General features: G+C 41.8%; 1 pseudogene; it reads right to left on the bottom strand.

Moving 5' to 3' along the window:
* Nucleotides 1–13,110, bottom strand: part of LOC117431779 (solute carrier family 23 member 1-like) — a 30,941-nt pseudogene that overhangs the window by 14,282 nt on the left and 3,549 nt on the right.

Genomic DNA, 13,110 nt, shown 5'->3' with positions numbered 1-13,110 from the left:
ATACAAAACAAGGTGTTCAATTAATTCAATGTCGTGATCATGACTGCTGGTATGGGTATGGTGAGAGTGGTGATCATGGACTATTTGGCCACTAGTCCCGTCTGTTAAGGAGAGAAGAAGAAGCCACACCCTCTGGAAGAGGAACTGATGTACGATGCCAGGTCAGCAGGATGCACTGTGACGAAGCCACGCCCTCTGGAAGAGGAACTGATGTAACAATGCCAGGTCAGCAGGATGGACTGTGATGAAGCCACGCCCTTCGCCCGAAAAGCCGAAAACTGAGTGGATCTGTCAACTCCCCTACGTACAGGAATAAAATAAAAAATAGACCCAAACCCCTCAAAGTTATAATATACTGTGTATATATAATATATATATGTATATGCCTAAGCTTCTTAATATTATAAGGGCCTTACTCACAAAGCATTAAATCAGGTTATTTGAAGTTATTTGAAGTCTTTTTGATTGAATAAGTACAGTTATTCCTTTTTAGATGGTAAAAGAAACCGACAACAGTTTCATGAATATTAAACATAATTAAAATAAATGAATAAATGAAAACAATATTTATGAATAGGCGCTGAGAATATGCTCTTGATGTAAAAGTTAAAAGATGATCTTACCGGAAACATTTTGAATATTTGTATTTTAACGATAGTGCATCCTTTCCCCCACCTATAGACAGGCACAGGACACTTTGCATTCCTCAGGTACTGAGCAAACAGCACGATCAAGAAAATGGATCTGAAAAATATACAAGTTTTAATGTCCACAAGCAATCTGTGCCAATGTTGCTAGTGCTGGGAAGAGGTAACATGAATCTGAAGGGCTCCGATGTGTCCTTGAAAGAGAAATACATTGTAAAACATGATCTCTGGTGCTACACCTACAGCAGGTTAGTCTCTGTTTACGGCCTTGCTTTCCTCTTTCATCGTTGATTCACCTGGTAAGTAGAAATGTTCCCACCCTTTCAATGGCCAGCTGCTTCCCCTAATGTCTAACATGCTTTACAGCCAGTAAGATGCTTGAACCAGAAGACTGTTGAGAGGAAATGAGCAAGAAAGTGCAAGAAGTGTGACAGACTTCCGGAAGGTAAGTCAAGCAAACTGAGAACTCTCTTTACACACTATACATGTGCTTCTTTCAAAACTACACATCTGAAACAAATATAGTGAATTGAATTCCATGACAAGTAATAACTGATGAAAGTGTCCTGTTAGCGGCAATGATTTTAACAGCAGAGAGCCTTACAGCAGCGACAGACCCCAGTGAGATCCAGCGCGGTCCCCCCGCTGCCTGGAAGACTGACAGGCCGATCAGGGAGATGGTAGGTGTGACTGTGAGAGGCCTGATGTAGCTGAGCAGCATGCCTGGCAGCCCCACCAGACCAATCAGCACTTCAATCACACTGGACACGATGATCACCCCTTGAATCTGCAATGAGGGAACACCGGTCAGCACTTCAATCACACTGGACACGATGATCACCCCTTGAATCATGTTGTTGTACCAATTGAAGTGCATTTCCTACCTTTTTAATGGACATATTTTTAGATGGTTAGAAGTAAGCTGGGTGACCCTGATGTTTTGTGTTTGCGCTACAAAAATGAAATGCAGTATTATGGCCTGTTTCTAATAATGGGAAGATAATAACATTCAATTGTAATGCAAGTGAAACAAGCTGCATGACAAGAACATTCTTCAGAATGTGTGCTATAAATGAGTGGAGACTGAGCTCACAGCTCAACACAGACACATCCCAAAGGAAGACAGGAAAGCCTCTTCTAAATGAAGCTCAGAGGTCCCATTTGTCATATGAAAGTTGTGAACAGGGTGGCAATGACATATTTCATAGCAGCATGTGAGGCTACACAGTGCATGGCATTGCACTGAGGTTTATATGTTGTTTAATTTGCTAAACCTACTGCTAGACCTACTGTAGCTGTCTGACAAGTGTAGCAGGGTCCATGAATGAAGTACATAATACACACGCTTGAACTGTCAGTTATCCCCCTCCATGCTTCAATACATGCCAGCAAACAGCAACATTAGAGTTTGTACAGTGAATGCAGACTAAGATTGGTCACTTGTGATTTAGAGCTGGAGCAATAGGATTTGAATGTGTACTTCTCGTATCCTTGGTTGCCATATGTGGGATGTGTTCAAGGGAAAAGTCCAGTTTCCATAAATTACATCTAAAAAAACAGAAACAGTGCAGTTAAACATTAAAAACAAATATTCAATGAAAAGAGTGCTAACCATGGCTTTAACATGTTCTACTGTTCTTACTGCCTGTTAGCACTTCACAGAATAAGTAAGAGTGATCCTTCAAACATCACTTATGCGTGGAGGGCTTTATAAATATGAAGGTTTACTATTGTACAATGCATGTGTAATATGGAATAGGCAGTGAATGGATATTTCAATACACTCTGTCCAAGTGTAATGTGTATTTATGCCCACTAGGTGGACTCAGAGAATAACATAGAAATTGTTATTCTCTGAGTCCACCTAGTGGGCATAAATTATTATTATTATTATTATTATTATTATTATTATTATTAAAAGCAGGCAACACACTTGCAAAAGTTTACTATTACAGTTAGTATGATTTTAGCATGATTTCTGAAACATGATTTCTGTAACCACAAACGATTAATTACATGACAGCAATAATCAAAGCTGACCAATGGAATGGAAGACAGTTGTGTACCAAAGACACTGCAAGAATGTGATCTGTATCATTGATAAGGACATATGATCTTTCATTGATAAGGGCATGTGATCTGTATCATTGATAAGGACATATGATCTTTCATTGATAAGGGCATGTGATCTGTATCATTGATAAGGACATATGATCTTTCATTGATAAGGGCATGTGATCTGTATCATTGATAAGGACATATGATCTTTCATTGATAAGGGCATGTGATCTGTATCATTGATAAGGACTGTTTAGTTTTTAAATCGTTGGTGATGGATTCAATCTCCTCTTCAGTTTTGAAATCAGTGGTGGATTCAATCTCCTCTTCAGTTTTGAAATCAGTGGTGGATTCAATCTCCTGATCGGTTTTGAAATCGGTGGTGATGGATTCAATCTCCTGTTTAGTTTTTAAATCGGTGGTGATGGATTCAATCTCCTCTTCGGTTTTGAAATCAGTGGTGATGGATTCAATCTCCTGTTCGGTTTTGAAATCAGTGGTGATGGATTCAATCTCCTCTTTGGTTTTGTAACAGAGAGAGCATTCCGCCACACGCTCCTCTGCAGACACACTCCTGGCTGGGCTTCACCAGCACTTGTGGACCCGGGCTCTTTTGAAATCAGTGTTGATGGATTCAATCTCCTCTTTGGTTTTGTAACAGGGACAGCGTTCCGCCACACGATCCTCTGGAGACACACTGCTGGCTGGGCTTCACCAGCACTTGTGGACCCAGGCTCTTTTGAAATGGAAGAATAATATTTTGTTTGTGTTAAAATTCCACGACATCGTCGCTGTGTGGGGGAAGGTTCCTGCATCTGAACCCCCCTTTAGTGGGACCAGCGCTTCACCATATACAGGCAACTTTTAGCTGCGTTTACCCACTGTATTCAATTTTTGTATTTTCTGTATATCTTTCTTGTTTACACTGTTGGTATACTCTCGCCCATGCCCAGCACCATTGCTGGTAGAGTCACATTGATTTACATGAGTCTCCTTATGCCCTGCACCATTGCTGGTACAGTCACATTGATTTACATGAGTCTCCCCAGGCCCTGCACCATTGCTGGTACAGTCACATTGATTTGCATGACTCTCCCCATGCCCTGCACCATTGCTGGTACAGTCACATTGATTTACATGGCTCTCCCCATGTTGTGCACCATTGCTGGTACAGTCACATTGATTTACATGAGTCTCCCCATGCCCTGCACCATTGCTGGTACAGTCACATTGATTTACATGAGTCTGCCCATGCCCATCACCATTGCTGGTACAGTCTCATTGATTTACAAGAGTCTCCCCCTGCCCAGCACCATTGCTGGTACAGTCACATTGATTTACATGAGTCTCCCCAGGCCCTGCACCATTGCTGGTACAGTCACATTGATTTGCATGACTCTCCCCATGCCCTGCACCATTGCTGGTACAGTCACATTGATTTGCATGACTTTCCCCAGGCCCTGCACCATTGCTGGTACAGTCACATTGATTTGCATGACTCTCCCCATGCCCTGCACCATTGCTGGTACAGTCACATTGATTTACATGGCTCTCCCCATGCTGTGCACCATTGCTGGTACAGTCACATTGATTTACATGAGTCTCCCCATGCCCTGCACCATTGCTGGTTTTAATTTTGCTTGTAGAGGTAGAATGTGTTACTCCTCTGGAATAAATAGAACAGCAAGTACATTTCTAAATGTTTCAAATCAAGTACAACTTTTTCTCAAGGCAGTCTTGACTGCCCCAAATATGTCTATCAAACTTAAGTGTCATGTCAGATAACTGGGCTTTATGCAAATAAACACAAAGCACAACAGCAATGAATCTGAGGGACATGCTTTCCGTAGCCTTGGCTATCACCTCGTTAAACATGTGGGGCGTTCCAATTCACCCTCAATGATGGTTTGTCACAACCTGAATCAGGGCACGCATATTCAAATGTGATCTCAGTTTTACTTCCCTTCGATCCCATAAAGTGATCGGTTCAAGTATTGAGTCAACAAAGCACTTTTCATTCCCAGGTTTATTCAGCAATCAGGTATGGAGTTGAGTTCCTTGGAGAAATAATGTGCATGCAATCAGAAAGTGAATAAGTGAATGGGTGGATACAGCCTCTCACTGTCAGCAGCGTATCATTCTGTTAAAGTATAAACATTTTCATTGTGTTTGAAGGGATGAGGAAGACCTCTTTCAGTGTGAACACAGGGGGCGCTGTTTCAAGGAAATATACACATGGGTAGAGAGGCATCACACAAAGAGGTCTATATTGATTCAGTAAATCAGTGGATTTTATATAGGGTGAAAGCAGACTTTTGATTACAGCATGCGGTTGATTAAATGAACCAGTGATTTTACCCAGCACCCTTCACTGTACCTTCATTGGGGCATTTCCACTTCTCTAGAGCAAGAATAGCACGAGCAGAAACAACAAAAACAAACGCACTGGTCTGAAACAAAGGAAGCCTGGGAAACAGTGGAATCACCTCAGAAACAGTATTGCATAAAGTTGCTAAAACATGTGTTTCTTTCAAAACTGCACATTTGAGACCTATGTATTGAATGCAATTGCGTGGCAGAGTTAGTTAAAGCAATGATGTATACACATACAGTTTCACAATATTTTATTTCTTACTCATTGCTTGTAGTTGAAATATACTGTATTTGAAGTCATAGGTAGGAACTATACAAAATTTCCTAATGATGCTAAAGGAAATAAATGAATACAAACATAGCTCCATACCTGACTCCAAATGTGGTCTGTATGAGTGTTGTTATCCCCACACAAGTGAAAATGGTCCCTACGAGCTTGCTTACAGTGTCCTGGTCCTTCCCAACGCAGAGCGATTCAGCCAGCAGGAATGGGACTGCAATAGTGCCGCTGAAACATGTCAGGTAATGCTGACAGAAATACGACCGTGTTAGAAATGTACAACTACTGCCTCTGGTGCCAGCAGGAGCTGGGAATGTGAACACACACTTACTGCTTTCCCTCCTGGATACCCAGCTGCTATCCAAGACTCAGAACAGGATTCCAGCAATCTGATTCAATGACAGATCACTTCAGAGCTTTTCAGTGAAGGGATATACGATTGCCTGTTACATTTCCAGCTCTTCAGACAGCTTCTCAGACATGTTTTGGTGTTTGGTGTAAACGCTTGTTCAAACTTGTTCATGAACTCCAGTCTATTTTTCTCTAACCCACGGTAGTGAAGAGACCAATGCAGTGCTTCCTATGGGACCCCAGCCAAGATCGACAAGCTGCAGGACTATATGTACTGGGAGTCAACCATAACTATTGGGATCCAAAGATATGAAGTGATCAAACCAAGGTCTGAGTGTGGTGAGAGGGTACCAAGAGTATCAGGCTATAGAAACAGAGATAACTGATCTGTTTATACAATTCATAGCTTTACCTGAAAACCGAGCAGAATACAAAGATTTATCTGACCCAATACGTGTTGAAGATGATTCTCAGGCCATAGCAACAGAGATAACTGATCTGTTTATACAATTCATAGCTTTACCTGAAAACCCAGCAGAATACAAAGGTACCATGGAGGGACTTCTTCAATCTTGTACATCATGTCTGATCCAGAGTTTTCTTGTGGCTGCTGCAGCTTTCCATTGACAATCGGCAGTTCATCCTAAAAGAAAACATGCCAGACATAATAGCAGGTTGTAACAGAGCAGTAAGCATGGCCAAGTAAAACAATGAAGGGAAAGTTACAATCACACTTGCTGTAACAGTGCATGCCATGTGTAAGCATATCTACAGTGTTGCTGAACAGGCTGTAGGGTTTAACACAATGCATTACTTTCCCCAGCTTTCTGCTTTATTGTACATATTCCTGCAATATCTTTTCAACATAATGGTGATTGTTTTGATATTTGTATTAACATATCCCTGGTCATAAATCTGGTAAAAGCTGGCACACTCACAGGTGCTCAAAATAATAATGAAAACAAAAGGTGAAATTAAAAGGGAAAATAAAACATAGTAATAAAACTACAAAATAAAGGTGCTGCTTACGCAGTGCCCCCACTGCCGCTAAGCTGGTCAGCTCGGGATCTCCGTCCTACGCTGTTATGCACTATACACTGGGGTGGCCAAGGTTTCCCTATCACTACACATGTCCCCTCAGGTACGTAACAAGAGATTTTAATAAATGGTTTATTTATTGCTGGCTGTCTTCCTCAGCCGTGCTTGCCTGTTGGTCGCTCGCTCCAACCACTGGTGTTCTTGCCTGGTCTATGTTTACACTGGCCTTCTCAGCCAGCGTCTCTGTGTATTCCCAATCACACCCACCCGAATGCATAACCAAGCGCAGTACTTATGGGCCAAGCAATCCCCCAAGGCCCGCCTCTCAGCCACTCAGAGAGAGGGAAAGCCAACACACCCTCTTCCCCACCTCTCTGTGTCACTGCTGCTGCCCCCTTCCTGCAACACCGCGCATGCGCCAGAGAGTCAGAGAACGATATGTCATCGTGTGCATGGATTTGAAAACGGGTACTGTTCTGTGGCCGGCTGAATGTCATTACATGTTAATAGATTACAGCAGTAACTTCATAGATGTTTCAAAGAGGTGTTTGAAAGAGAACAAAACAATGTTAATGGTGACAGTGTAATATCTATAGGCTCTAGTTAGAATGCTCCCTGACAAATTCCACTAATAAGGCACTGCAACCCACTTTCACATATGGTACGACAGCAACTCCGCAAACAAGCTGTGTGTCTCCTCACATGATTGATCAGCTGATTCCAGAAATCATTCTATTCCTGGTAGTGAAAAGATGAATTGTGTCTTTTATGTTGAGCTGTGAGGTAACAGACTTCTTAGGATCTCCCAGCCAAACAGAGCACATGCTTCATTACCTGCTGTATTCCACAAGACCTCTGTTGTAAAGTGCTACAAAATCACTATGTCAGTCTGAAAATGACAAGAGCATTCTTCCCTGCAATATTACATTCTGACCAGTAGAGGTCTCGGGTTCTCACCGACTCAGAGCAGTGGTGTGGGATTGAATAATTAATGACGTGATGGTAATTAGTTAACCAACTACAAACACCTGGATAAAAAGGCTATGAATGATAGCCTTGTGTGGGTTGTGTAGGATAGCTTAGGAAGCAAGAAAAAGAAAATAAAACAAAACATAAAGAGGAGAACAGATAAAAAAATAAATAAGATGGAGGCTGGGTCACAGGTGTGGAGGAAGACCTGACCAAAGGTGGGATACAGGTGTGAAGGAAGGCCTGACCGAAGGTGGGTCATGGGGTGTGAAGGAAGGCCTGACCGAAGGTGGGTCATGAGATGTGAAGGAAGGCCTGACCAAAGGTGGGACACGGGTGTGAAGGGAGGCCTGACCGAAGGTGGGACACAGGTGTGGAGGAAGGCCTGACCGAAGGTGGGTAATGGGGTGTGAAGGAAAGTCTGACCGAAGGTGGGTCACGGGATGTGAAGGAAGGCCTGACCGAAGGTGGGACACGGGTGTGAAGGAAGGCCTGACCGAAGGTGGGACACGGGTGTGAAGGAAGGCCTGACCGAAGGTGGGACACGGGTGTGGAGGAAGACCTGAGCGAAGGTGGGTCACGGGGTGTGAAGGAAGGCCTGACCAAAGGTGGGTCACGGGGTATGAAGGAAAACCTGACTGAAGGTGGGTCACGGGTTGTGAAGGAAAACCTGACTGAAGGTGGGTCACGGGTGTGGAGGAAGGCCTGACCAAATGTGTGGGTGTAGGGGTGACAAGCACTACTCTCTAATGCAGGGAAACACATTTGTTTGGTTAGGAGTTTTTTGTGTCAAAGGAACAAGTATAGATAGTACTCCGAACAGAGTTAGGTAATTTCTTGTTTGCTTGTTTTGCTTTCCTTGAATTTGTGAAAAATAACCTTGCCCTGTGGAACTAATTAAAAACACCTGCGGGTTTGAACTTCAACTGCACAACTCCAGTAATTTATTATACCAGCCCGGGCCCCTCACCACAACCTCACACAGAAACACAATTGAGTTGGTTCTTTATTCTCAATATCGGTATGTTTGACGTCACCTACTTTAAAGAATCATCTTGTTTCCTAACAGCTTGAAGCCGTGCCTCCTGCCTGCTGTCCCAGTTTAAATGAGTTCCCTGGTCTGGCTTTGAATTTGTCGATCCCTTTTAAAAATTAAAAGCATTGATCAAGTCTCCCTTAAGCCTTCTATTTTTGAAGGCTAAATAGTTATTTCAACCTAACCTAATGCTTCATACCATTTAGCCTTGAGATGAGTATAGAATATCAGAGTATTAAATAAGCATAGTAGGGAAGTGCCACTGTTTGGAACAGGGAACAGCGTGTCTGGGATTGTACTTGAGTATTCTCACTGTTTAGAACAGGGAACAGCGTGTCTGGGATTGTACTTGAGTATTCTCACTGTTTAGAACAGGGAACAGCGTGTCTGGGATTGTACTTGAGTATTCTCACTGTTTGGAACAGGGAACAGCGTGTCTGGGATTGTACTTGAGTATTCTCACTGTCTGGAACAGGGAACAGCGTGTCTGGGATTGTACTTGAGTATTCTCACTGTTTGGAACAGGGAACAGCGTGTCTGGGATTGTACTTGAGTATTCTCACTGTCTGGAACAGGGAACAGCGTGTCTGGGATTGTACTTGAGTATTCTCACTGTTTGGAACAGGGAACAGCGTGTCTGGGATTGTACTTGAGTATTCTCACTGTTTGGAACAGGGAACAGCGTGTCTGGGATTTTACTTGAGTAGGTCTCAGAAGCGCTTCTGCTCGGGCTGACCCTTAACAAGCCACATACTGTCTTTGATTACAATGCTGATATGTCATTGCATCGCTGTCTTTGATTACAATGCTGCAATGTCATTGCATCGCTGTCTTTGATTACAATGCTGATATGCCATTGCATCGCTGTCTTTGATTACAATGCTGATATGCCATTGCATCGCTGTCTTTGATTACAATGCTGATATGTCATCGCATCGCTGTCTTTGCATCGGTTAACAAACCCATATTTTCATACCTTTTTCTCCCCCGTATAGCTGATCGCATCGTTCCTGTGGATATTTGATATTTGATCATCAAGGTCATCAATTTGAATCCCATCCTAAAAAAAAAGTAAAAAGAAGATATATCTTTTTTGTATTCCATTAATTTGAAGTTAGTGTTGCTATTGCTTAATCTCTGGTATGTTTGAAGTGAGTGTTGCTATTGTTTGAACTCTGGTATGTTTGAAGTGAGTGTTGCTATTGCTTGATCTCTGGTATGTTTGAAGTGAGTGTTGCTATTGCTTGATCTCTGGTATGTTTGAAGTGAGTGTTGCTATTGTTTGATCTCTGGTATGTTTGAAGTGAGTGTTGCTGATGCTCGAGGTGAAGTGAAGCAGTCACACTGCTGGGAAGTTCCTAAAAAGGTGCAGAGTTCAAGCTCCTAAAAAGTTGCACTTCAAGTTACTTATAAAATGTTATAGCTAACTTGAAATGTGCAACTGTTAATTTGCAACTGTACTAAACTGTGTGGTGATGTTTTAATGTGGACTAATACACAGCTTTGGATGTTTAATTAGTACATTGTGTAGTACAGTGCCTTGCGAAAGTATTCGTCCCCCTTGAACTTTGCGACCTTTTGCCACATTTCAGGCTTCAAACATAAAGATATGAAACTGTAATTTTTTTGTGAAGAATCAACAACAAGTGGGACACAATCATGAAGTGGAACGAAATTTATTGGATATTTCAAACTTTTTTAACAAATAAAAAACTGAAAAATTGGGCGTGCAAAATTATTCAGCCCCCTTAAGTTAATACTTTGTAGCGCCACCTTTTGCTGCGATTACAGCTGTAAGTCGCTTGGGGTATGTCTCTATCAGTTTTGCACATCGAGAGACTGAAATTTTTGCCCATTCCTCCTTGCAAAACAGCTCGAGCTCAGTGAGGTTGGATGGAGAGCATTTGTGAACAGCAGTTTTCAGTTCTTTCCACAGATTCTCGATTGGATTCAGGTCTGGACTTTGACTTGGCCATTCTAACACCTGGATATGTTTATTTGTGAACCATTCCATTGTACATTTTGCTTTATGTTTTGGATCATTGTCTTGTTGGAAAACAAATCTCCGTCCCAGTCTCAGGTCTTTTGCAGACTCCATCAGGTTTTCTTCCAGAATGGTCCTGTATTTGGCTCCATCCATCTTCCCATCAATTTTAACCATCTTCCCTGTCCCTGCTGAAGAAAAGCAGGCCCAAACCATGATGCTGCCACCACCATGTTTGACAGTGGGGATGGTGTGTTCAGGGTGATGAGCTGTGTTGCTTTTACGCCAAACATAACGTTTTGCATTGTTGCCAAAAAGTTCGATTTTGGTTTCATCTGACCAGAGCACCTTCTTCCACATGTTTGGTGTGTCTCCCAGGTGGCTTGTGGCAAACTGTAAACGACACTTTTTATGGATATCTTTAAGAAATGGCTTTCTTCTTGCCACTCTTCCATAAAGGCCAGATTTGTGCAGTATACGACTGATTGTTGTCCTATGGACAGAGTCTCCCACCTCAGCTGTAGATCTCTGCAGTTCATCCAGAGTGATCATGGGCCTCTTGGCTGCATCTCTGATCAGTCTTCTCCTTGTATGAGCTGAAAGTTTAGAGGGACGGCCAGGTCTTGGTAGATTTGCAGTGGTCTGATACTCCTTCCATTTCAATATTATCGCTTGCACAGTGCTCCTTGGGATGTTTAAAGCTTGGGAAATCTTTTTGTATCCAAATCCGGCTTTAAACTTCTCCACAACAGTATCCCGGACCTGCCTGGTGCGTTCCTTGTTCTTCATGATGCTCTCTGCGCTTTAAACGGACCTCTGAGACTATCACAGTGCAGGTGCATTTATACGGAGACTTGATTACACACAGGTGGATTCTATTTATCATCATTAGTCATTTAGGTCAACATTGGATCATTCAGAGATCCTCACTGAACTTCTGGAGAGAGTTTGCTGCACTGAAAGTAAAGGGGCTGAATAATTTTGCACGCCCAATTTTTCAGTTTTTTATTTGTTAAAAAAGTTTGAAATATCCAATAAATTTCGTTCCACTTCATGATTGTGTCCCACTTGTTGTTGATTCTTCACAAAAAATTACAGTTTCATATCTTTATGTTTGAAGCCTGAAATGTGGCAAAAGGTCGCAAAGTTCAAGGGGGCCGAATACTTTCGCAAGGCACTGTATATGTACTGTATACTAGACCATACTAAACGAAATGGATTATATTAATGAACTGCTTGCTTTGTAACTAATTCAGGAATGAGTTCCCAGCAGTAAGAGTGAAGAAATGTACCACTTCTGTGTTTGTCTTTATAATTGCTAACAAGAGATACGCTTATTTAGACATTAATGGTTCAGACTTATTGTGAAAACAAACTTTCATTTTCTGAAGCTTACAGTATTTAACATCAGTTTAGACAGAGATACAGTATATTAACTGTTTAAAAACATGAATGCAGGGTCACAAACACAACATCTATGCAGTCAATGATATAGCAACAGTATGCCCATGATGTATGCCCATAGATCTTTACCATGCCTGTAAATTCAATGTAAGATGATGACCACACCATATACAGTGCCTATAGAAAGTCTACATTTTCACCTTTTGTTGCCTTATAGCCTGGAATTAAAATGCATTAAAATAGTTTTTTTTTCATTTATCTACACATCCTACCCCACAACTTCCAAGTGAAAAAAATATTCTAGAAATTTGTAGAAAATGAATTAAAAATAAAAACTGAAACTGCTTGGTTGGATAAGTATTGAATCTGTTCAGTTTTGAACAAAGGAGACTACACAGTGATCTGATTCAAGCACTCGAAATTCTAAAAGGTATTGACAATGTCAAACCAGGGGACTTTTTCGACCTGAAAAAAGAAACAAGGACCAGGGGTCACAAATGGAGATTAGATAAAGGGGCATTCAGAACAGGATGCTAAGAAATAAGAAAATAGGAGGCACTTTTTTACACAGAGAATTGTGAGGGTCTGGAACCAACTCCCCAGTAATTTGTTGAAGCTGACACTCTGGGATCCTTCAGGAAGCTGCTTGATGAGATTCTGGGATCAATAAGCTACTAACAACCAAACGAGCAAGATGGGCCGAATGGCCTCTTCTCGTTTGTAAACGTTCTTATGTTCTTATGTTCTTAGGTGTCCACCCCCCTTGTAATAGCAATCCTAAATTAGCTCATGCGTAACCAATCGCCTTCAAAATCACACATGAAGTTAAGTGGCCTCCACCTGTGTTAAATTGTAGTGATTCACATGATTTCAGGATAAATTCAGCAGTTCCTGTAGGTTCCCTCTACTGGGTAGTGCATTTCAAAGCAAAGACTCAACCATGAGCACCAAGGTTTTCAAAAGAACTCCA

This window comes from Acipenser ruthenus, chromosome 22 (genome assembly GCF_902713425.1).
Source record: "Acipenser ruthenus chromosome 22, fAciRut3.2 maternal haplotype, whole genome shotgun sequence".
NCBI classification, from domain to species: domain Eukaryota; kingdom Metazoa; phylum Chordata; class Actinopteri; order Acipenseriformes; family Acipenseridae; genus Acipenser; species Acipenser ruthenus.
Note: the sequence above shows the minus strand (reverse complement) of the source record. Positions and strands in the feature narration are given on the sequence as shown.